General features: G+C 34.2%; 1 long non-coding RNA gene across 17 annotated transcripts in view; it reads right to left on the bottom strand.

Annotated features, from left to right (window-relative positions):
* Positions 1-24,795, bottom strand: part of LOC105465505 (uncharacterized) — a 327,965-nt gene that overhangs the window by 57,278 nt on the left and 245,892 nt on the right. For 14 of the 17 annotated variants that reach the window (XR_011616999.1, XR_011617004.1, XR_011616994.1 and 11 more), the window contains 7 exons: positions 19,568-19,615; positions 16,204-16,258; positions 15,605-15,652; positions 14,151-14,292; positions 10,434-10,656; positions 7,317-7,394; positions 2,955-3,120 (listed from right to left, as the gene is read on the bottom strand). This is a non-coding gene — a long non-coding RNA (uncharacterized lncRNA). Of the gene's footprint in view, positions 1-111; positions 832-2,954; positions 3,121-7,316; positions 7,395-10,433; positions 10,657-14,150; positions 14,293-15,604; positions 15,653-16,203; positions 16,259-19,567; positions 19,616-24,795 lie in introns of those variants that run through there. The other 3 variants (XR_011616998.1, XR_011617001.1, XR_011616989.1) reach the window with 3 other exon arrangements.

Consider the following 24,795-nt stretch of genomic DNA (forward strand, 5'->3'; position numbering starts at 1 on the left):
CTGCCTCCTGTCAGATCAGCAGTGGCATTAGATTCTCATAAGAGCTCAAATCCTATTGTGAACGGCACATGCGAGAGATCTAGGTTGCATACTTCTTATGAGAATCTAATGATAAATTAATGCACTTGAATCATCCTGAAACCACCTGTGCCCCCTGCCCCATGTCCATGGAATAATTGTTTTCCACAGAACCAGTCCTTGATGCCGGAAAGGTTGGGGACCGCTGTTCTAGAGAACTATTTTCTTCCACACATATTTGTATTTATTTCAATATTCTTTCCAGATGATTTTGTTTCATCATACAGGTCACTAGGTTCTAAAATTATTAGCGAGTTTACAACTTATTACTTGTGTATTTCTTCTGCCTACCCACTCCTTCTTCCTTTCTCCAAGAGCTCCATAAATGTAGACTGTAGTGCTTAGTTTCCAGTGACAGCTTCCAAGAGTTATTCCCCATCCTGTATGTGCACGCCACTCTTGACGTCAAGTAGTACAGCTGGTTTCTCCTTTTTTTGACTCTGGTCTGCCTTAAAACTTGCTTTGGCAAGTTGAATACAGTGGAAACGATGTTTTGGGACTTTCAAGTCTAAGCCTTTAGAGAGCTGAAATTTCCCATTTTCCACTTTTCGGAACCCAACTGACAACTGCAAGGAGCCCAAGTCACAGGGTAATGCCATGAGGAGAACCAAAGTGTTCCTGTTGAAAGATTCCACTGAGCACCCAGCCAACTGCAAGCCAAGTAAGGAGCCATCTTTAAGCTTGTAACTCATTTGCTTCCCCAGATGACTTGAAGTAGAAGAACCATCCAGCAGAGTTCAGTCAACCCACAGACTTGGAAGAGATTAGAAAGTGGTTGTTGTTTTAAGTCATTTGAATGATTAGAATTATTATACGATAGCAGAAAGCTAAAGTACAGGATGACAGAATATATGGTTTTAAATTTTCTTATTATTAGGGGGGCTTGAAATAAACATTCTAAAAATTCTGCTTCCTCCCTCACAAATAAGTTAAGGAGAAAAGCTATATTGATATTTTTGAGAGGTCAAACATAGGAGATTCTTTATGAACAGGTTAATATTTTCCATGACTATGTGTACATTGCCAGGATTGTAGGACATAACATGAAAGAAAAGATAGAAGTAAAAGGCCGTAAAATTAAGATTACAACATTTGGCTGCCGTGAAGGTAGTTTTGTTGCCTAGGAAAGTACATAATATATTTACATGTATATAGTAACAAAATACTTTTAGGGCTATTACTGTCTTTTCTAGTATAATTAGCACACTTATTGAATCAAAAGTAATATGACAAAATTCAGAACTATTTTATTTATTTTAGTCAAGGAATAATGAGAAGGGGAAAACCCTAAAATGTTAGAATGACCTGACTTTTCACAAGAAAAATTACATTCAAAAAATGTCTTATTCATAACTTATTACAATAGTTACTTATAATTTGCTAAATTATTAGAAGAATATGAGAAAGAAGTGATGCTATGCAGAACATGGAATATTTTGGAAAACACCAGGAAATAATAAAATAGCCCAACATAAACTAATTAGAACTGAAAACGTCCATCTAATCATGATATACTGTGCATGACAATATAAAATGAAATGACTTAAAATTCCATAGTGACTTTTATGAGACTGGGAGATCAATATTAAGTTAATAAGAGGTCCACAGAAATGAAACAGGGTCAAACTTGCTTTAGAATCATTTCCTTTAGACTTGCTGTATACATTGTACTTACTTTAGTAAATAATTTGCAGCCTCATATGTAAGTTATTTCTGACATAGACTAGCAGGATGTGGTCATGAAACATCCAATTCTAAAATCTTTTGGCTTATAGTTCTGGTGGAGAGGTAAGTGAAGTTTACCAAAGCCGTGAATTGTCATTAAGCTAAAGGAGATGTGAATCTGAACAAGGAAAGCAGACTCACAGTAATCATAGTGGAGTGTGTTATGGCATGGATGAGATATAAGGGAAAAAACAAACAGCCTGCCCATCCATTTGGACACTACTACATTTAGAAAAAATTATCAGAGAGCTTGTGAGAAAATTTGGCAGGGCTGTGCAACGTGCCTCCAAACCACTGTTCAGCATAAATCTAAAGTATCTAAAATAAAAAAGTGTCTGTGTTTAGCTCTGCTAATCAAAACTTTGTAAATGTACATGCATTGTGACCCATATATCCTATTTCAAGGATTAAAACCAAGGATATACAGGCAAAATCTTTTCAGGATGTCTGCATAAAGATATTTATTGCAATACTTTTTGTAATAATATTTTTAAAAGACATAAAGCAGTGTCCATCAGTAAGAAACCTTAAAAATAAATTGTAGTATATACATAAAATGGAATAAAATTAGTCATAAAAATAATGAGGTTGAGGTTGAGTTGTATGTATTTATATGGAAATATATCTAAGACCTTAATTTTAGGAGGAAAAGCAAAATCCTGGAAGATGGAGTATGATCTTTTGCAGGGCGGGGGTAATGTGAAAGAATATATACATAGATGCATATATTTGGGCACACACATTGATTTTCTAAGAGGAAACTGACTCAAATTTCTAATGGTGGTTACCTTTGGGAAGTAGGACTAGGTGGAGTAGAGAAGGTATCACTTTCATTTTATACTTGCATATATTGGTTCAATATTTTGAACTTTAACTTGTATTAATTTTTTAATTAATAAAAGCTGATACTAACCAGGTTCGTTGTGCCCATATGAAGAAAGCAATCACTGTGATGGTTGGTTTTGCAAAAGAGAAAAGGGTTAGTCACAAGCAAGGAGGAGGAAGAACAGCTCTCAAACCAACCTCCCTGAAGACAGGGCTTAAGAATATGCACGGGTTAGAGAAGCGGAGTGGTCCAAGGTGTGGAGAAAGGTGTTTGGCAGTAGGAAAAAGCAATCAGTGGTCTGTGCAAGCCTAATCGGGGAATTTACCTCTTAACAAAACACGTGTTCAGAAAATGGTGGCCTTAGCATGATCTGAGGATGAAGTTTCTGGCCGTCCGATATTGAAAGGTCAACTCTCGGGCATTTCTTCCGGCCCAGTTGAAAGGTCGGTGGTCTCAGCTGGATTAAACTGAACAGGAGGTGCCGCAAGTTCCTGAGAAACAACGTAAGTGACAGTCCCCATGGTGATGGTAATAATGCCATATATTATTAATATATTACCATCACCATAGTATAATATTTATACACATAAATGTTATCTATAAGAAAGCCAGGGAAGGTTAAGTTACAGCAGTCAATGGTGGTGCTTTCAGCTACATGGGTAAAAAATATTTAAAAAATAAAATAAAAAGTGGGCGACCAAAAGCAAGAACAGGTTAAGTTTGGCAGACATAATGAGATCAGCCCATGGGTTTCAAAGTTATCTGGTGGGGAATAGGGACCATATCTCTTCTTTGAATTAACTATATTTTAAAACACTGTGTTAAATTAAATATACAAATAATGCTTCACATTTTTAAAGACATTTCAAAATAACTTCCTGGCTTTAATTCAGACTTTTCCTACAAAAATACCATACATTTAACTTAAGTTGGCCTCAGATATTTGATATGACTCCTTAGAGAGAAGTTGAAGAAGGCTTCAATAAAACGTTTCTTTCATCTTTCAAAACACTTATTAAATATCTACCATGTATAAAGCACTACATAACCATTGAATGTAACATTCGACCTGTGTTTTCAAGACACAAATGCATTTTCTAGGAGGTAAATGTGAGAAAGATCATTTTAGACAAAATAATGTCCATGAAAGGACATTCTAGGTTCAAGAAGCAGTGCATTCAGTATAATTATACAAGGTGCAGTCATGAGTGAGGAAACCAAGAAGGTAACTTAAGGTCACACCTTCAAGTGTCAGTAATACAATTTTAAAAATGTTTAGATATCTTCATTTGGTTACTGATTCATTAATTCAATAAATACGTATTGTGCGCTTATTCTCAGTTTTGGTTTCAGAAAAAAAACAGATTTTGAGACAGCAATGTATGAAAGTAGTTCATTTAGGACATGATTTCAGGTCACATTGCAAAGGAATAAGGAGATGTGAAAGAGAAGAAGGGAGAGCCAATAAATCCTGTGGCAATCTTTGGTAACAGTCAAAACAACTAGGGTTCAATTTTCCTCAAGAACCCTCAGACAAATGGTGTGGAAAACACTTCAGAATTGTTTCACCAGGGATCTAGAATGCTCTGAAACTTAATTAAATATTTGTGTATCATTTGTAAAAGAATATATAAATGGATATAGTGAATTATAAACAATAAGTAAATGCATGGGAATGATCGGTGAGAGAAAGAAGAATATAAAATAAGAGAACCAAAAATAAATTCTCATGGAATCCTAAAATTTAATGTGTATACTGAGAAGATAATGCCAGAGAAAAAAAGATGAAGATAATCCTAAACCTAAAGAATATGTCAAAATTAATGTTATGGAAATCTGGAGAAACATCAAGGAGAATGTGATCAATAACAATCAACATTAATGTACTAAATATCTGTTAAATGGCCAGTAGGTGTTAGACGTTGTTAGAGCAAATAAGGATAGATTAAAAACAAGTTATGCTTGCCTCCTCATAGGTTTTTCTGGAAGGATGCACCCAGAAATACAGGTCTATCAAGGAATATAGGTCTTTAAGTGGAACATCTCAGGAGACCAAACAGAATCCAGACGATATAGGGAAAGTTAATGCCCAATAAGGAGCCAATAGACTGAAGAAAATGAAGGGATCACAGTGCTGAATGTCTTGTGAGATCAAACGGCAGCTGGATATTGAGTGTCGAGACAGTTGGAAGATTGCAAGCAGTAGCCAAATTTATCCCCTCATATACAGTCTTGAAATATGTGAAGCAAAAATGTAACAGAACCAAAAAAGTTATAAACGTACATGACCAAAAGCATAATTTTCAGGTGTAGTGCAAAATGAAAATGTGGGACACCTACTTTAAAAATTTTCTAAGAATTTCAAGAAGGCTATTGCAGAATATTAAAGCAATCATGGGTCCTGCTAAGTATGGGGCCCTGTGTGACTGTACAAATTGTATGCTCATGAAGATGGTAATGTGGTTATTTACATAGTCTTGATATATATAAAGCAAAAATTTTGACAGAACCAAATGGAGGAATTGACAATTCAAGTCTCACAGATATTAAAATGTAGTTCTCAAAGTCATTGACCCAGCACAAGATTCTAAAGAATGTGGAAAATTTTAAAAGATTTGTCTAAGGATATTTATATAAAACCTACACTCAACAATAATAGAATACACATTCCTCTCAAGCAAACATTATGCATTATAAAACTTGGCCATATTTTCAGAAATCCAAATCCTAAAGGTTTGTTATCATATCAATCATATTCTCTGACTAAAATGCAATTGACTTAAACCTAAATAATGAAGCTATTACTTAAAAACCATAAATTTATAAGTGTAGAAACTCATTTAATAACTCCTGGAATAGTAAAACAATTCATAATTGAATAAACATAATTACAACTAACTGATTATTAAGACACTTCATATGCAATATTATAAAAAGTAGGAATTTTATAGCCTTACAGGAAAAATGTAGTCATATGAGCTTATATTATGGAAGAAGAAAGGCTGTAAATCAATGAGACAAGCATCCCAATTAAGATATAAGAAAATAACATAATAAAACCAAAGAAAATAGTTTAAAACTAAATTAAATATAAACAATATAAAAGAAAAGACTAACAGAACTGAAAGTCAGCACTTGGGGAAAAAAAATGAATAAAGTAGGAAAATTTGAGAAGATTGACCAAAAATAAGAGAGTAGGTAAAACATAAAAGTCAAAGAAGAGGACATGGAGATACAACAAAATAAAGACACATTAAAACTGATAAAATGTTATAAATATTTTACCTTTATAAGTTAAAGCCCTACATAAAGTGAATAATTACTTAGAAAAAGATATTTTAAAGAATTATTTATTGTCCTAAACCCATTCAAGGAATTGAATTGATATTTCATAATCTATGTCTACTGGTCCCATTTTTAACACTTGTTAAATAGAAAAATCACAAGGCGATCTTGATTATTAAGACAGTTTTAAAAATCCTACATAAAGTTAGCAAATAAAATCTAGCAATGTAAAAATTATTGATATAGCATGATTATATTAGGATTATTTAAAGCACACAAAAATGGTTTTGATTTAATAAATAAATCTGACTGTTGGTGCTGGCCAAGATGGAAGAGGCCCATTCCTCTCAGGTCTTCATTCTCACAACTAAAATATTTTGGAAATAAATGGGATCCAACTTTTACAATGCAATGCACAAAATGCCCAGGATACAATGGCAGGTCAATTATTGCACTAAGAACCAGGAAAATAACTGGTGTGAGAAAAGAAAATCAATAGATACCAACAATGAGATAATTCAGATGTTGGAATTATCTGACAAAGATTTTATAGCAGCCATCATAGAAATTTTCCAACAAGCAATTTAAAACATATTGAAAGAAATGAAAAATAATAGAAGGGCTCAGCAAAAAATAGAATTTATTTAAAGAATAAGACAAATTTACAGAACTGAAAACTATAACTAAATTTTTAAAAATACATTAACAGATGGACATAATAGCAGCAAAAATATGATAGATAAAAGAATCAGTGAACTTAAAGATAGAATGACAGAGATTATCTAAACTTAATAACAGAGAAATAGAGTAAAAAATGAACAAACTCTCAATTACCTGTGGGACAATAACAAAAGATCTAACATGCCTATCATTGAAGTACAGAAGGAAAGGAGAAAGAGTTTGGGACTGGAAAAAATATTTGAATAAATAATGACTAAAAATTTTCCAGATTTAATGAAAAGTATAAACCTGTAGATACAGATGCTAAGTAAAATCCATAAAGGATAAATACAAAGACTCTGTGTCGAGACACATCATATTTAAAGTTTTGAACACTAAAGACAGGAAATATCTTAAAATATGTTAGAAAGAAACAATTTACCAATTTCCATGGGGGATTAGTTCCAGGACCCATGGATGCTCAAGTCCCTTATAAAAATGGCATGGTATTATATATAACCCATGCACATCCTCTCATATATTTTAAATCATCTCTAGATTGCTTGTAATATCTAATACAATGTAAATACTGTGCAAATTGCTGTCATACTGTTATTTTAAAATTTGTATTATTGTATTATTTTTATTTTTATTGATTTTTTTCCAAATATTTTTAATCTGCAGTTGGTTGAATCCCTAGGTATGGAACCCGCGGATACAGAGGGACTATATTAGTACTTACAAGAGGACTCCAGTTTGAATGACAGTAGATCGCTCATCTGAAATACAGACCCCAAAGCAGCACAAGGTATTTCAAGTGCTGAAAGAAGATGAAAAAATAAAACTATCAAATGCAGAGTCTATACCTAGTGAAACTATCTTTCCAGAATGAAGAGAAAATTAAATATATTCTCAGATAAAGATAAGCTAAGAGAATTTGTCCGTAATAAAATATATCATTAAAGTAAGGCAAAAGGAAATTCTTCAAGAAAAGAATAATAGAAATGAAACTTCAGAAAAGAAAAAAACAAAACAATTAGTAAAATTGAGATAAATATATTAAATGATTCTCATGAATTTCTTAAATAACATTTGATTGTTGAAGCAAAAATTATTCTCTGATGTAACATTTAAGGTATATAGAGGAATGCTTGAGACAATTATATTTTAAAAGTGGAGCAGATAAAGGGACCTAAATGGAGTAAACTTTTCATACTTCACATGAGGTGGTAAAATATTGAGTTTAGTAAATTGCGATAAGTTTCATTTGGAAATTATAATACTTAGAGCAACCACTACTAAAACCATACAAAATCCTATGTCCCAAATCACAGTTAATTAAATCAAAATCCAATTTTAAAAATAATTAAACAACCACATGAGGTAAGAAAAGGGAAACAGGAGAAACAGAAAACCAAAAATAACAGGGCCTTACTATTAGACCCCATTTAATATTATTAATTAAATAATAATATTTAAGCCCTAATATGCTAAAAATTACTTTGAATGCAGTGGTCTCAACACGTCAATGAAAAATCAGAAATTGGCAAAGTAGATTTTTAAAAAATGATCTAACATTCTACCTGCAAGAAACTGATTCCATATAACATGAGCTGCTCTAAAGCATAAGATCTTGCACATGTTTTGTTAGATTTAGATTTAAGTCTTTCATTTTATTTGAAGTGGTTGTATTTGCTACTATATTTTAAATTTCAGTTTCCATATTTTTGTAGAAATTTGCTGATTCTTTTTTTTACCTACTCATATCTATTTTTGAGCCTCTCAGGTGAATTTTTCATCTCAGTTATTTTACTTTTCAACTGCAGAATGTATATATGTGGCTTCATATGTACTTGGTGTTTATTTTCTTATTGATGTCTATTTGGCGAGAAAGAGTTCTCTTTCTCTCTTCTAGGTCAGTGGTCCCCAACCTTTTTGGCACCAGGGAACAGTTTCCTGGTAGACAATCTTTGTATTGGTGGGTGCAGGGGTGTGAGTGGTTTTCGGGATGAAACTGTTGCACCTCGGGTCATCAGTCATCAGTTAGATTCTCATAAGGAGTGCACAAGCTAGATCCCTCTCATATGTAGTTCACAATAGGGTTTGCACTCCTATAAAAATCTAATTTCACTGCTGATCTGACAGGAGGCAGAGCTCAGGTGGCAAAGTTTGCTTACCCACCGCTCACCTCCTGCTGTGCAGCCCAGGTTCTAACAGACCATGGACCAGTACCAGTCCGGGCTGAGGGTTGAGGAACCCTGCTTTAGACATAGTTTTATTAGCTCTTTGAAAACACTTAGAATAGCTTACAACATCTGTAAGTACAATATCTGGGCTTCCTTGGGACAGCTTCAAATGAGTGACTATTTTTCTGTGTGTGGGTCATATTTTCTTCTTGTTTTGCATGTTTCACATTTTTGCTGAATACTGAACATTCTAAACACTATATGTGGCAAATCTGGGGTTTGCTGTTGTCATTACTTATTATAGTTTCTGTTTGTTCAGTGACTTTTCTGCACTAAATTTGTAACGTCTATATATTTTGTCACATGTGGTCCTTAGATCTTTCCCTAGCTAGTTCAATAGCGAGCTAACAAAGATTGTCTTAATGCCTGGAATGAAAACGTCTCCCAGTCTTTACCAGGGGTTCTGTATATCTGTTGGGGCATGTAATTAACACTCAACCAGGCAGTTGACAATTCTGTATTACCTCTCTCTTCCTGCTTGCACAGAGCCTCAAAGTCAGTGAACATCAGAATGTAGGGACTTCTCAGGCCATTTGGGTACATATGCACAACCCTGAGCATGCGCATAGCCTTATGCATGCACACAACCTTATGTATGTGTGTAGTCTTTTAGATATTCAAAAAAATGTTGGAGCTTTTCCAAGTCCATATGAATATTTAAGTTTTCAACTGTTCTGTTCAAGTTTTTTGATTTGTCTATTTTTGCCCAACCGCTATCCACCACCTCAAGCAGTCATGACGTTAAACACTTTGCTGTAATTGTTTTCACCAAATGTCTCCTGGGGAAAAGCTTGAGTCAGATCAAATATGGATAATCTTGCCAATGGGGTCTTCCAGGTAACCATCCAACTGGTAAAAGAATAAGTCTGACTGGGCACAGTGGCTCAAACCTGTAATCCCAGCACTTTGGGAGGCCGAGGCAGGCAGATCACATGAGGTCAGGAGTTCAAGACAAGCCTGGCCAACGTGTTGAAACCACGTCTCTACTAAAAATGCAAAAATTAGCTGGACGTGGTGTCAGGCACCTGTAATCCCAGCTACTAGGGAGGCTGAGGTAGAAGAATTGCTTGAACCCAGGAGACGGAGGTTGCAGTGAGCTGAGATCGCGCCACTGCACTACAGCCTAAGTGACAGAGCTAGACTCCGTCAAAAAAAAAAAAAGAAGAAAGAGAGAGAAATAAAGAAAGAAAGAGAGAGAAAGAGAAAGAAAGAAAGAAAGAAAGAAAGAAAGAAAGAAAGAAAGAAAGAAAGAAAGAAAGAAAGAGAAGGAGGGAGGGAGGGAGGGAAGGAAGGAAGGAAGGAAGGAAGGAAGGAAGGAAAAAAGAAAGAGAAAGAAAAGAAAGAAAGAAAGAGAAAGAAAGAAAGAAAGAAAGAAAGAAAGAAAGAAAGAAAGAAAGAAAGAAAGAAAGAAAGAAAGAAAGAAAAGAAAAGAAAAGAAAGAAAGATTGGGAATGAAGCTTTGAAAGGGCCCCAACACCACACAGCAGTTATTTTTCAAGGCTGCCACAGAGTAGTGGAAAATGGGAGATGGAACTAAGGCATGTTAAAATGCAATAAAACTCTCTATTTTTGTCAAGTTTCATCATTTATCTTGAAAAAAAAAAAAAGCTCACTTGGTTGCTGCAAGCCTTTGGTTAATTTCCAAAGTCCGGAAAATGTTGGTTCTTACAATGTCTCCAGTTATCTCATTGCTTTTATGGAGGAAGGAGTTTTTAGTGAAACATACCCCACATATTGCTGACATCCTCTACATCTGTTCACGACGTAATCTCTTACAGTAGGAACTAAAGAAAACATCTTTATTCTGCTAAAGGACATTGGTAGCAAATATCTGTTCTGGTGAAATATTGAAAACAACATATTCAGAATCAGAATCAAGACTGCCCAAGAATCAGAATCAAGACTGCCCACTGTCATCAAAACTACCAACATTACTAGAATTGTTAGCTTCAAAAACAAGAAAAGAAAAATAAAATTACAGCATACACAATTTGGAAAGCAAGCAACAAAAGTATTATTATTATAATCATATAATAAAATTACCTACATAGAAACCCAAAAGATTCCAGTGAAAATGAATTAGAATTATTAAGATAGATTAACAATGATGCTGAGTGCTAAATCAATACACAAAAGAATTTGCATTTCTACATAAAAATAACAACTGTTTAGTAAATTTAATAAGAAGAAACATACTATCAAGCTTATATAAACAAGGCAGTGTAGTATTGGTATACAGATATACAAAAGTAATCAATGGGTAGAATGAGAGTCCAGAAGTAGCCCCACAATTACATGGTCAGTTAATTTTTGATGAAGTTGCCAAAGCATTTCAATGGGGAAACATGAATCTTTTCAACTATTATTGCAGAAAACATATGCAAAAGTAATCACTATATATGTTTATTTGACCCCTACCAAACATCATATACAAATATTTATTTGAAATGAATGAAGGGTTTGTATTTAAGAGAGAAAGCTATAAAACTACTAGAAGAAAACAGAGTATCTTCACAGCTGTGATGATAGGAAAGTGAGGAAAAATTAAATGAAACACAAAAGCACGAACCGTAAGAAATACTATTAAATAAATTAGACTTTGTAAAATTTTAAGTGTCTACACATCCAAAGACACTGGGAAAGGCTCAACAAAACCTCTTGCTAACTATACTATCTTAGTTAAAGGTTTAAATATCTGGTAGAATACTCTCTTCCCCACTTCTTTTCCACAAGTCCCTTGGCTGTTCTCTACTTTTGCTATTTCATAAAAATCCTAAAATCAGCTTGTCTAGTTTCCTCAACAACAAAAATCCCAGAAAGCAAAAAAAAAACAATTGGTACTGGAATTGCTCTGAATTAATCCAATATTTTTTTGAAGAATACAAGCTTGACTAAATTGGGTGTTCCTATCCAAGTATCTGAATATTTCTTAACTTCTTTGGGTTTTCTTTACCATCTTTCAATAAAATATGATTTTTTTGTTAAAGGGTTTTTGAATTGCAAATGTTCAATTTTTTTTTACCTTTTATCTATTTCTTTAAACATTTAAGTGTAATTTACTTACAGTGAAATGTAAGCATATCAGTCCATGACTCCAGTGAAATGCAAGCATATCATTCCATGCAGTGAAAGAGATAAACTGCAATATATTAATATGAAATAATTCTATACGTCAGTGAAAAATAAATGATCTAGAACAGGGGCCAACACAATCTTGAGCCCACCACCTATTTGTTGTAAATAAAGATTTATTGGAACATGGCCATGCATTTATGTATTATCTAGTTCTTCTTTTGTGCTGCAGTCAGTGATACGTAATTGTGACAGAGACTACCTTGCCCAGAAAGCCTAAAATATGTCCTATCTGACCCTTCATAGAAAGACTTTGCCAACATGTGCTCTGGAACAATTCATATTCACACAAATGAAGCTCTAAACAGTATTCTTAAGCAGATAGGTAAACATCAGAGAAAAATATAATTTTATTCATGTAGGTTCAAAAAAGACAAAAATAAAGTTTTATTCTCAGGCAGGTGTACACAGGTAATAAAACTGTTAGGAAAAGTGAAGAAATGAATAGAACAATGTTCAGGCTTGCAGCTACTTTTGAGGATAAAAGAGAATTCTCTCAGGTAAGTGAATTCAGGCTTCTCTGACACTGAGCATGGTTTACGTGTTACAATAGCCTATCAATGTATGTATGGTTGTTCATTTTATTATTCTTTAAATTCTGCCTTTAGAGTTTATATTTTTTCACATGCAGGATATATGTAAATAACTTTTTTGTTTTTAAGACACAGTCTCACTCTTGTGCCCAGGCTGGAGTACAGTGATGTGATCTTGGCTCACTGCAACCTCCACCTCCAGGGTTCAAGCAATTCTCCTGTCTCAGCCTCCCAAGTAACTGGGATTATAGGCACCCTCCATCACACTCAGCTAATTTTGTTTTTATCAGTAGAGATGGGGTTTCACCTTGTTGGCAAGGCTGGTCTCGAACTCCTAACCTCAGTTTATCCTCCCACCTTGGCCTCTCAAAGTGCTGGGATTACAGGCGTGAGCCACTACACCCGACCTTAACAAGTTATAAATAACTTAAATAACTTTACTTTCTAAGGTCGGGTGTAGTGGTTCACGCCTGTAATCCCAGCACTTTGGGAGGCTGAGGAGGGCGGGTCACCTGAGTTCAGGTGTTTGAGAGCAGCCTGGGCAACACGGTGAAACCCAGTCTCTACAAAAAAACACCAAAATTAGCCAGCTGGGGTAGCACATGCCTGTCGTCCCAACTATTTGGGAGGCTAAGGCGGTGGATTGTTTGAGCCTGGGAGGTGGAGGTTGCAGTAAGCTCAGATTGCGCCACTGTACTCCAGCCTGGGTGACAGAGTGAGACCCCATTTAAAATAATAATAATAATAATTTTTTAAAAGAACTCTAAAACTTCGTTATTTTAATACACACAGTTATATATAATTTGAACACAGAGCTATCTCAAAATTGCTGATCCGTTTTCATGACTAAGGTTATATTGAGTACATATCAAGTACCTAAATTATCTCATTTCTAACTCACAACATAAAGTAAGGTAGAAACTATTAAATCCCTGTTGCATTAATGAAAAAGCCGATGCAAAGAGAATGGAAGTAACTGGCTCAAGGTCAGTCAGTAAGTTGTCTGTATTTAATCAAAAGTCTCTCTGACTTCAGTGCCCAATATTTTAAACACAGGAGAGACTGCCCATTAAAAATACAAATGCATAAAATTATTCCAATTTGATATTTTTAACTTATTGTTTGCTACTTCATGGATTCCACATCTGGATAATCCTATCCTCTGTCAGGAAAAATTATCTGTAATTTTATCAATCAGAACTTGGCAGTTAACTAAGATAACATTATGTAAAGAGCAAACATTTAGCAATCAAAGTACTAAATAAAATATAAGAACCTAAAATAGAATTAAGAAAATGTATTTTGAATTTCAAGGTAAAGCCTTGGATCATGAAAAACTAAGATTATATTTTGATTATTCAGTGAAGTATTTGAAATAATGCCTTAAATAATATTATTGGAAAATACGCGTAAACAGTTATTTTACTATTTGTAAGGTTTCATACAGCAGGTGTCTATTTTTCCCTATACAGTGTACTATCTTCTTTTCTCATCTACCTTCTGAACAGTTCTTTATTCAGCATCTTTTTGACAAAAATTCCTATGCTGTTAGTTCATATTCTCAGTTTCAATGCCAGAGATATCCTATAAATTCATAGTGGAAGCCAGATTTATTCATTTCTGCAATACTACATAGCAGAACTTTGAATCTAGAAAGCCACTCACCAGCTGTGTGATGTTGGGTGTTCACCTCGCAGTACATGTCATGTGTTTATTTGGGCTCACTCTGGGATCCTGTCTCCAACATTGCTCACTGTAGCATCCAGGACCCAACTATAGGTGTGAGTCATTGCCTGCCCCTCTTGGTCTAGAATTAGAACATCCCATACAAAATATTAATTCATGTTCTGAGGAATTCACTTCTAAATGTGAGTCTTAAGCATTGTTTTGGAATGTATATATTTTTTAAGTGATAGTGGTATTTTAAAAAAATTCACGTTATACAATTGCAAGTCATACTATTTACATTATAAAATTCTATATAAATTATAAGATATTTTTAGGTTAAGCAGTCAAGAGAAGAGCCAGGCTTGAACTGTGACCTAGAGACCTCACCTGAATGCACAGATTATTGTGTTGTCAAATAAGTAATTTTGCCTGCCTTAGCAAGCAGTCCAAGGTCCCTCATGATTGCTTTGACCTTAGCTACTGAAATAGATCGTGAAAACAGCTGAAATTTTTCAGTCATTCTGCCTAAATCCTAGGTTATGACTTATTACTGCAGTCATAAATGCCGTAGGTCCAAACAGTTCAAAATAATAAACATTTTCTCCAGCAGCAAATATTTATGGTGATCAGGTGGTGAGAATATGTAGTGTCTGAATGACCACGCAGTATAGGACACCAGATAGAACACTGCTATGCAAATCTTAGAGAGATGGTTGAAAAAAATATAGAGAAGACATGAACCCTATACTTCCAAATCTTATAGTGTCATCCATTGACAGCTAGTTGTATCAGCATATTTTATCAAGGAGTCTACAAGCAATTTATCTATCTTTTTGACATCATTGCCCATGATTCTAAAGCTTTACCCATTACATTTATCTAAATTTTTAAAAAGATAACACTAATGGCTGTAGTCTTTATGCATTTTGTGTGTTTGTTTATATAGGGATTCACACTATCATAAATGATGCATAGTTGTACCATCTACACTTTTTCTATTTTTTGAAATTTAGAGTTGAAGAGTTTATATCATGCAATTGAAAATCAGATTGACTCAAATGTGAATAATGCCTACCTAATTTTTGCTTTTGTGTTTTATCATTTATATAAGGCCTGCTTTCACAATAGACTTTTAAGAGATTAAGCTTAAATAACCAAATAAAACAATAAATTTTATTCAGCTTTAATTAATATTAGTAACATTAATTCTGTAAGATAAGAGACTAATGATAGTTACCTAGCAAAGATAAGTGATCAATCAGGTTAGAGTAGTAGTTTAACTGTTTAGGCTTTACTGATGTACGAATTCTTGTGAGGTAAATATTTAGAGCAAACACATTTTTGAAAATAATAATAATTCAAATATGGACTTAAACACAGGCTCCAGTAGATTGCATTTGGCTAAGACTCACACGTTGATTGTAAATCCAGGGTTTATAGACATTACTTACGTTTTCTAAATTTAGAGACTGTCTCCTTCTACTTGATGTATATTGGGCCTATTTGTTTCAAATAAAACTTTGTTAAGAACAAACAAAAAACAGAAATCAAGGTTAGTTAAAAAAAAGGAGAGTAAAAAGGAAGAGTTTTCTTTCCATTAAGTCTACAGTAAATAGGTAAGATAAATTAAGGGAAAGTAGTTTTCAGTAATCTATGTATTTATTCAAACTGTTGTCTCAGTGTCCAACCCAGGAGATAATTAAATGTGGAGCATTATAAATCCCACCTCTATAGGAATCCTCTCTCACCTCGTTCTGTTACCAAAACACCAGAGGTTCAGTTTAGGTTCTGCTGCTTGCCACACAGAAAGTCAATCATTAAGACGGCAAGTATTGCTAGGGAAGAAGGATTTATTCGGGTACTGTACCCAAGGAGAAAGGGAAGTAATTCTGAAATCCATCTCTCCGACTGACTAAACTTAGGGGTTTATATAGCAGGGAAGAAATGTAACTATGTGTGGGAAAGCAGGAATTAAGGAAGGGTAAAGAAGAGGAGTTTGTAAACAGGAATTATGATGAATTAAGGGTGTTGCAACTCATTGTCAGGATACAGTGATCTGTTAAGTTTCAGTCCTTTGATATCTTAGAGGCCTATGGGTGGGTTTCCTGAGGAAGAAGCACAGATAAGACAAATGTAAGTCTCAAGATTTCAGACCAGAGGAGTCAGTTTCTATATTTATCAAAATACCCCCCCACACACACACACACAATAAATAAATAAATAAATAAATAAATAAATAAATAAATAAATAAAAAACAGTAGACATCAGTTCTCTGGGACAGTTGGGTCAGTTTCAGAGAGATTGATCCAAACAAATGAGGGTTACACTACCACCCAGGGACTACCCTTTCATTTCCATGCAGCTAATTCTGCCTCTGAGATCTTACAACTTTAAAGAAGCTGAGGATGCTGTGTAGTATTACAATGTCTTACTGATTTCCTGCCTAGTGGATCTGTCAATACTGATAGAGGAGTGCTGAAATCTCCAAACATAATAGTGGATTCATCTACTTCTCCTTACCATTCTATTTGTTTTAGCCTCGTGTATTTTGATGTTCTGTTGTTAAGGGCATATATGTTAAGAATTGTTATGTCTTCTTGGAGAATTAAGACTTTTATTATGAAAAATTCCTCTCTTCATCACTGATAATTTTTTTTGTTCTGTAGTTGATTTTGTGTGAATTTAATACACCTACTTCAGCTTTCTTTTTATTAAATGCTAACATGGCATCTCTTTTTTCATTTTCTGCCTTCTCTGAGTATAATGGAGCATTTTACATGATTCCCTTTTCTCTACTCTTACCATATGAATTATACGGCTTTTCTTGGCCTTTTTAATGGTTGCCCTAGAGTTTGAAATGCCCGTTTGGAACTAATATAAATTTGCTTTGACATACCATTTCATAGGCAGTGCAGGTACTTTTATGACAGAGTATTCCAATTCCGCCATTGCATCCCTTATAACAGTGCTGTCATTCATTTCACTTATACATATGCTATAATTACCCAACACATTGTTCCTGTTACTACTATGGACAAACAATCATCTATTAGATGTGGTAGGAGTGAGAAAATAGTTCTCTATTAGACCATATAAGAATAAGATTTTATTTTACTTTAATTTATTCCTTCTCTGACACTCTCCCTTTCTTTATGTAGGTCCTAGTTTCTGATCTATATTATTTTCCTTCTCTCAGAACTTATTTTAAAATTTCTCTCAAAACAGGTATGTCATTTCTTGTTAGTATACCTGTCTTGAGAGAAATGTCTGAGAAAGTCTTTATATTTCTATTCTCTTTGAAGGATAATTTCAATGAATATAAAATTCTAGGTTGAGAGATTTCTTCTTTCAACATGTTAAATATTTGACTCTAGTCTCTTCTGCTTTTATGGTTTCTATCAAAAAGTCTGATATAAATATCCTTATTCTTCTATTGGTAAAATGTTTTATCCTATGCCTTCTTTCGATAATTTGTTTTTTATTTAGTTTCTGTCATTAATTTTTAAAAACTCTTAGCCATATAAATTAAATATTTTTTCTGTTCCTTTCTCTTGTGCTGCATCTTCTGGTATTCCCATTATACATATGTTGTACCTTTTGTAATTGTCTCACACTTCTTGGATATTTTAGGATTTTTTTCCCCAACTTCTTTTTTTTTTTTTTTTTTTTTTGCATTTGAGTTTGGGAAGTTTTTATTGACCTAACTTCAAGCTCATTAATTTTTTTCCTTGGCTATATTCAGTGTACTGATGAGCTCATCAAAGGCATTCTTTATGCTTTTTATTTTCAGCTTCTCCTTTTTATTCCTTATGAGAGCTCCCATCTCTATGGCTACTTTAACCATCAATTCCTGAACATTGTCCACTTTTTCTACTAAAGCCCTTAGCATATTAATCATAGTTGTCTTAAATTCCCAATCTGATAATTCCAAAATATCTGTCATGTCTGGGTCTAGTTCTGTTGCTTGCTTTGTCTCTTTAGATTGTGTTTTTCTTACCTTTTATCATGCTTATAATGTTTTTGAAAGTTAGACATACTGTATTGAGTAATGGTAACTGAAATAGCTATGCTTTTAGTGTGCGGTGTTATGTTTATCTGGCTACAAGACAGGCTATGTTTGCTGTTCACTGTGTCTGTATTTGTCAGAGGATTCAGTTTCTGTAATATCCTTGCTTTTGTTTTGTTTTGCCATCTTTGGGTTTTTCTTTGGGTTTTTCTTCCTTAAATAGAATCAGAATCTTTCAGTTTTTTAACTGTAATCAATTCTTTTTTTTTTTTTTTTTTTTGAGATGGAGTCTCGCTGTGTCTCCCAGGCTGGAGTGCAGTGGCGCGATCTCGGCTCACTGCAAGCTCCGCCTCCCGGGTTCACGCCATTCTCCCGCCTCAGCCTCCGAGTAGCTGGGACTACAGGCGCCCGCCACCACACCCGGCTAATTTTTTTTGTATTTTTAGTAGAGACGGGGTTTCACCGTGTTAGCCAGGATGGTCTTGATCTCCTGACCTCGTGATCCGCCCGTCTTGGCCTCCCAAAGTGCTGGGATTACAGGCTTGAGCCACCGCGCCCGTCCCAATCCATTCTTATTTTACAGAAGCCTTATTGATGGGGGCAGTAAGGTGTATGGAGAGATTAGATCTCAGTCTTTCAGTGGATGTGTGTCCCTGGGCTGTGACCTTCAGAAATGCATCTCAGACTCCTCCTGTCTCCCTAGGATGAGACATGAAGACTAACACCTTCCTTCATGCTGGAAATCACTAGGCTCTGATGAAGTCTTTGCCTTGCTAAGTTGGCCTTCGTTGTTAACAAAGCTCTAGGTTTTCAGAAAATTTTGCTATTTCTTCCCTCTGACCAAACATGTTGGAGTTTTTTCCTGTTCATCTGAAAATCTGGTGGGTTTTATCCTAGAGGTAAATCCTGGGAAAGTACAGAAATCTCTCTAGATTAGGCATCTGGGGGAGATTGTAACTCTCAAGCTAGTCTATACACACCCTCTGGAATTGAAGTTTTGGTTTAACTGTTCCAATGACTTCTTCTTCTGGCAATCTTATTTGTATATAATATATTCACTTGTTTTTCCAATTTTTGAGAATGCTGTTGGTCCTGTTACTTTAATTATCTGACAGACTTTTTAAGTCATTTTGGCTTGTTCAGCTTTTTTCTTGTGAGGATGAGTGATGACTTTCAAGCTCTCAGAATGGAAACTGGAAGTTGTCATACTGTGTCTCAAAATTTGTCTTCTCCAATTCAAGATACCACCCCCTTTTATGCCCTCCACTCCAGTGATTTACCATAAGTTGAGATTTGTCATCTATTCAATGAATTAAGAAAAATCTTGACTACTTCAGTCATCATAATAACTCAAAGTTGAATGAGTGAATTCTTTTATAGTATAAAAATCTAGTTATAAACACCTACATGCATATACACACACACATAAGGTGAGCTTGGGCCATCTTTTTGTTTCTGAAAACAAGAAAGATACCAAAGATTAAAGAAGCCAGTTCAAAATAATGAGAGCCATCACAAAGAGCTTATGCTGATCTAAATAGAGAGACTTAGAACATTGAAGAAAATAATAATTAAATTGATTAAACATATAAAATATATTATAAAAATTATAAATTCATTAGTAAAAAAGAATGAGGGATTCACGAGGATGAGTAGTTAAGGGAAGGGAACAAAAGGAAGGGGACAACTCATGTGGAGATTACTACAGGCACCAACCCATTACCCTGAAAATCTACAACAAAATGGATAGGTATAAGCATTTATTTTGGCTTTCTAGAATGAATATTTAAGGCTAGCAGAATAGCTCTAGTAGAAAGAAACTTATTGTATGTAGAATATTTCAAGAGAATAAATTAAGGATAAATAATGGAATTAGAAAAGCATCACTTTGCAATTTCTAGTGAAATGACTGCTTCAAGGACCCAAGCAATGGTTATCAATGGATGGCAAATCACCGGGAAAAGTTGGTGGGAAACAACTGCATGAGCTGTCATAAGCACATAATCTTGTGAAGTAAGACTTTCAATGGTTTTAAGTATAAAAATAAAATTGCTTCTACCTAGTTATAAATTCCAGAACACTATACTCTGATGCTTCTAAGCCAAATAAATTGTTCCAATCAGAGGTAGCAACGGTTTTATATCACCTCATTATATTGATGCTAGTAGAAAGCAGCATTTTGAGAAGAATAACTGCAGTGTACTCGATGTGCACTCAATCTCCATTATCAATGATTTTTTTCAAAACTCTATTTTTAGCCAATATTCTTAAGATGCTAAATGTAAAAATATGAATTGAGTTTGCAGGACTTGTGCTTTATGCAATTACAACAACTGTAGCTTGAAGTATTTAAGATATTTTCAAAATACTTTTGTAATTCTGTTTAACAATACAGTTCTCAGTATAAAATTAAAGTGGGCAGATATCCTTTGTTTTACTATTTCTGCTACCACAATGGCCCTTTTTCTAGTTGTAAGACCAAGTGTGAGTTGGAACAGACTGATAGAGAGAAAATTGCTTTGTGGAGAGAAAATTGCTTTACCTAAAATTTTATAATTTATTTTGCTGATAGGACTGTATGAAATTTTGAGCAAAAAAAAAAAAATGATGCCCTGTTTATCTTCCTGGGAGAAAAGGTCTTATTATAAATATTAACTTACCAAATATTTATTGAGCACCCAATAGCCTGGTTGATGGTGATAATTTAGAGTAAAATACACATATAAATGACACACCAGTATTCTTATTTCAGAGAAATATGGCTATACTGCACCAATAAATGAGTATTTTCATTTCAGTGAAAGTGCATTTGAGTTAGCAAAACATAGTGTATTCTGATCATGTAAATGATTAGATAATCCTTAATTACAAATTATATTTATATTTCTATCCTGGATCCCCATTACCTGCACAAGAAACCTTTTATCAGGAGCACATCAAAATCCTATTGATCCTGATCTTCCTAGGATAGGATTTGAGAGTTCAGAGAATGAAAAGAATGGTGGGGTAATAAGCCATTTTGCATGTAAAGTTTCATCATTTGCTACTTCTAATTTTGATACAATTTCTACCCATGAGAACCAATTTTAGATATAAATTCTATGCATAGTTGGCAATGAGTGGCAGCTAGTGATAAAGGAAGATAACATTATTAGTTAGAAAGAAAAATTATTTTGGAGCATTTTTCCAAACTTCATAATATTTTTAACAATAAAAGTAGTTTTTTTTATTTTATGTTAATTATTTCCAGTCTGTACTGTAGCCAAACTATGTTTCTGGTAAACCCAAAAATAGCCAGAGAGAGGTGTGTAAATATTCAAGATTGAAAGTAGGTTATGCCTTGTCTTTCCAATTACAGTATAGACAGTCCTTAACAAACAATGGATTGACTTTTGATTTTTTGACCATAAGATGCATTTATTGAGGTATTAAATGCATTTTCAAATTATATTTTCTACTTACAATGGGTTTTTCAGGACTTAACCCTATCTTAAGTCAAAGAACATTTGTACAGTGAAATGACTTACGTAACCTAGTGGATCCTACTATTAAAATTGTTGCCAGTTTAGTCATTGTATGGAAGCATTAACCTCCTTTTAATCTAGTTATAGCAAAACATTTGTAAATTCTGTTATCTAAATGTATGGTGCAATTGACTTGAGCTAGTTCAATTTAAATAGCTTTAAAGTAGCTTACCTAGACAGTTATTATAATATATATATATACATATATATATAACCTAAAGTAGAAGAATAGAATTTCCTCAAAGTATGCCATAATGTTTTCCTTTTAAACTTAAAATACATATACCCAATTAAGTGGTTCATTAGAATTTTTAATAGACAATAAAATAATTAGTGAGTGCTGCAGAAATTTCAGTCACACATTTACACAATATTAACATAAAATGGTTTAATTGTGCTCCATGAGCTGAGTATGAAACACCTATTTTTAAATGGTGTAATCACAGTTTTATAAAATAGATTCTAATGACACTAATCAATTGTGCATGCTTGTTGGATTACTTTAAGAACTAATATAAATACACATATACTGACTATTCAGGCAAAAGAAGTTTGGTAATATTAAAAGCCTAGAAAAATCTCAAAAAAGGAATGTTATTATGAGATAAAACTAAAATTTGGGGCATTTCCCTATTTTCAATTCCTCTAATATTATTTTAATTTGGTTTTACAATGGCGTGAAGTAGGAATGTATTTTGTTCAGTTATTTTTTTTCTGAAATATTTGCCATATCACTTAGATGTTATATTCTGTGGTCTTATATTTAAAAACCATATATCATCAATCAATGCAGCTTACTCAATTTACTTGAGACATAAATGGAAATGTCTTACAGACTAACAGATAATAGATTTGTCAAAACTTCCTGATTCCATTTATGGAAGGAGCCAATAAATCACAATTTGAGTTTAACCAATTTTTATATAATTTAGACAATGAATAGTTCGTGACTTTAGACATGAATCAATTATGGTTCAAGGAATTTTAACCATAAACATGGCATAAAGAATCCTTGCAATTTGGGGCCGGGCGCGGTGGCTCAAGCCTGTAATCCCAGCACTTTGGGAGGCCGAGACGGACGGATCACGAGGTCAGGAGATCGAGACTATCCTGGCTAACACGGTGAAACCCCGTCTCTACTAAAAAAAAATACAAAAAACTAGCCGGGCGAGGTGGCGGGCGCCTGTAGTCCCAGCTACTCGGGAGGCTGAGGCAGGAGAATGGCGTAAACCCGGGAGGCAGAGCTTGCAGTGAGCCGAGATCCGGCCACTGCACTCCAGCCTGGGCGACAGAGCGAGACTCCGTCTCAAAAAAAAAAAAAAAAAAAAAAAAAAAAGGAATCCTTGCAATTCAACAAACTTAGCAACCATTAATGTAACACATTTACTGTAAAATGTTTCTGCTAAAATGATACAATAAATTTTTTCACAATTTGATTTTCATGGCCTGAAAAGAATCCAATCAAATTTTATAAACATTATAGAAGAATAACGTGGTAGATAATATTTGAGTTTTGTAATTAGCCAGCATGTTTCTGATAATTAGTGTATATCAACCCTTGGGCAACAATAAATCTCTCAGACTCAGTTTCCTCACTAGAAAACTTGGATTAATAATGGTACCTAACTAATATGGCTGTAACGAGGATTATTTACATATGCATAATGCATATAAAGTACCTCACACAGTGACTGGCATATAGTAAACCCTCAGTTATTATTGCTTATACGATTTTGATGCTGTCTTTAAGCACTTCATAGAGAGCAGGACAAATAAGACACAAGTAATGTTGAAGCTAAATGCACAATATAATTTTTTTTTTAGCAAGCATTATCAGTCTCACATAAAGATGGTACAAGTGAGAAACTCCACAATTGAATCTTCACTCACTTGACGTATTATGCCCTCACGTGGACGCATTATTTCACCCTGTAATGGTACTAGTCAAATGAGTGAATTCACGCCCTGGTTGCAGGAGTGAACGGATGCATTGTTTATATGAACCATGACACAGATGATGCTTAGGCAGACTCATACTATCTCTTTATCATTCCACACAATGGAACACGAGTCATTTGTAAACTGAAACCTGCCTACCACTGAGGATCTTACTCATGATTCCTGTGCAGAAATCCTATGCAACCGAATGTACTATGGGAGCAAGCTTGGAAGAGAGAGAGTAATCCCAGCTGGTTAGATTAGGATGCTGCCTAAAGAAGTGGCAGCACCTGTCACACTTTGAACAAGGGTGCGCTTTCAAAAGAAGATAATAGGCGGGAGAGAAAAATTCACATAGGCAGCAGATTGTGAGTAAAGAAAAGAAGACAACATGTATGCAGAATGGAAATGGAAATTCAGTATAACTGAACATTGAAAATGGCAACAGAGTGGAATAATGAAGTCTAGAAAAGTAAGTTTGATATTTGAGAATTCTGTAGTTCATTGATAAGGCTACATTGGAAAGATTTCCATCAGCAATGGTAAGTGACCAGATATCCTTCAGGGACTAGGAGACCCTCAGTCACCTGTCCTCTACCAGAAATTATTCTATAAAATAATATAAAAGGATTAATTTATACGCTGGAGTGAATGAACTCAACATATTACTTCTCTAGTTGGGAGATGAAAGCTCCACTTTCCTGTTAAGATTAAAGTATTATCAAAGAAAAATTTTGCTTAAAAAAAGACCTTCACAAACTAATAGCCAATATCTGTGAAATTTGTATGCAATTTGTGAATTGCCTTGTGCAAAGAAATTTTATGTATATTATCTTTAGTGCTAAAAAGCATGAAATATGTATTATTTTTATTTTACCTTCAGCTGAATAAACTGAGATTTAGAGTGGTAATGTAATGTTCCCAAAGTTAGCTAATAGTTGCAAACTATAGCTCAAACTGTAGCTTGTCAGAGGCAGAGACTCATTTAACCATTTTGTTTATCATCTCGGAGAAATTTTGCATTGGAGGTTTGTTTATAAGTGGGTTCAATGGTTTGGTTGTAGAATTAAGATAACTAAATTTGTGTCAAAACCAGATGATCCTCCTCAGCTGGCATTTATTACCTAATATCTGATATAAGAGATCAGTAATACTAATTTTTAAGTTTTACTT

Source organism: Macaca nemestrina, chromosome 19 (genome assembly GCF_043159975.1).
Source record: "Macaca nemestrina isolate mMacNem1 chromosome 19, mMacNem.hap1, whole genome shotgun sequence".
Lineage (NCBI taxonomy): Eukaryota > Metazoa > Chordata > Mammalia > Primates > Cercopithecidae > Macaca > Macaca nemestrina.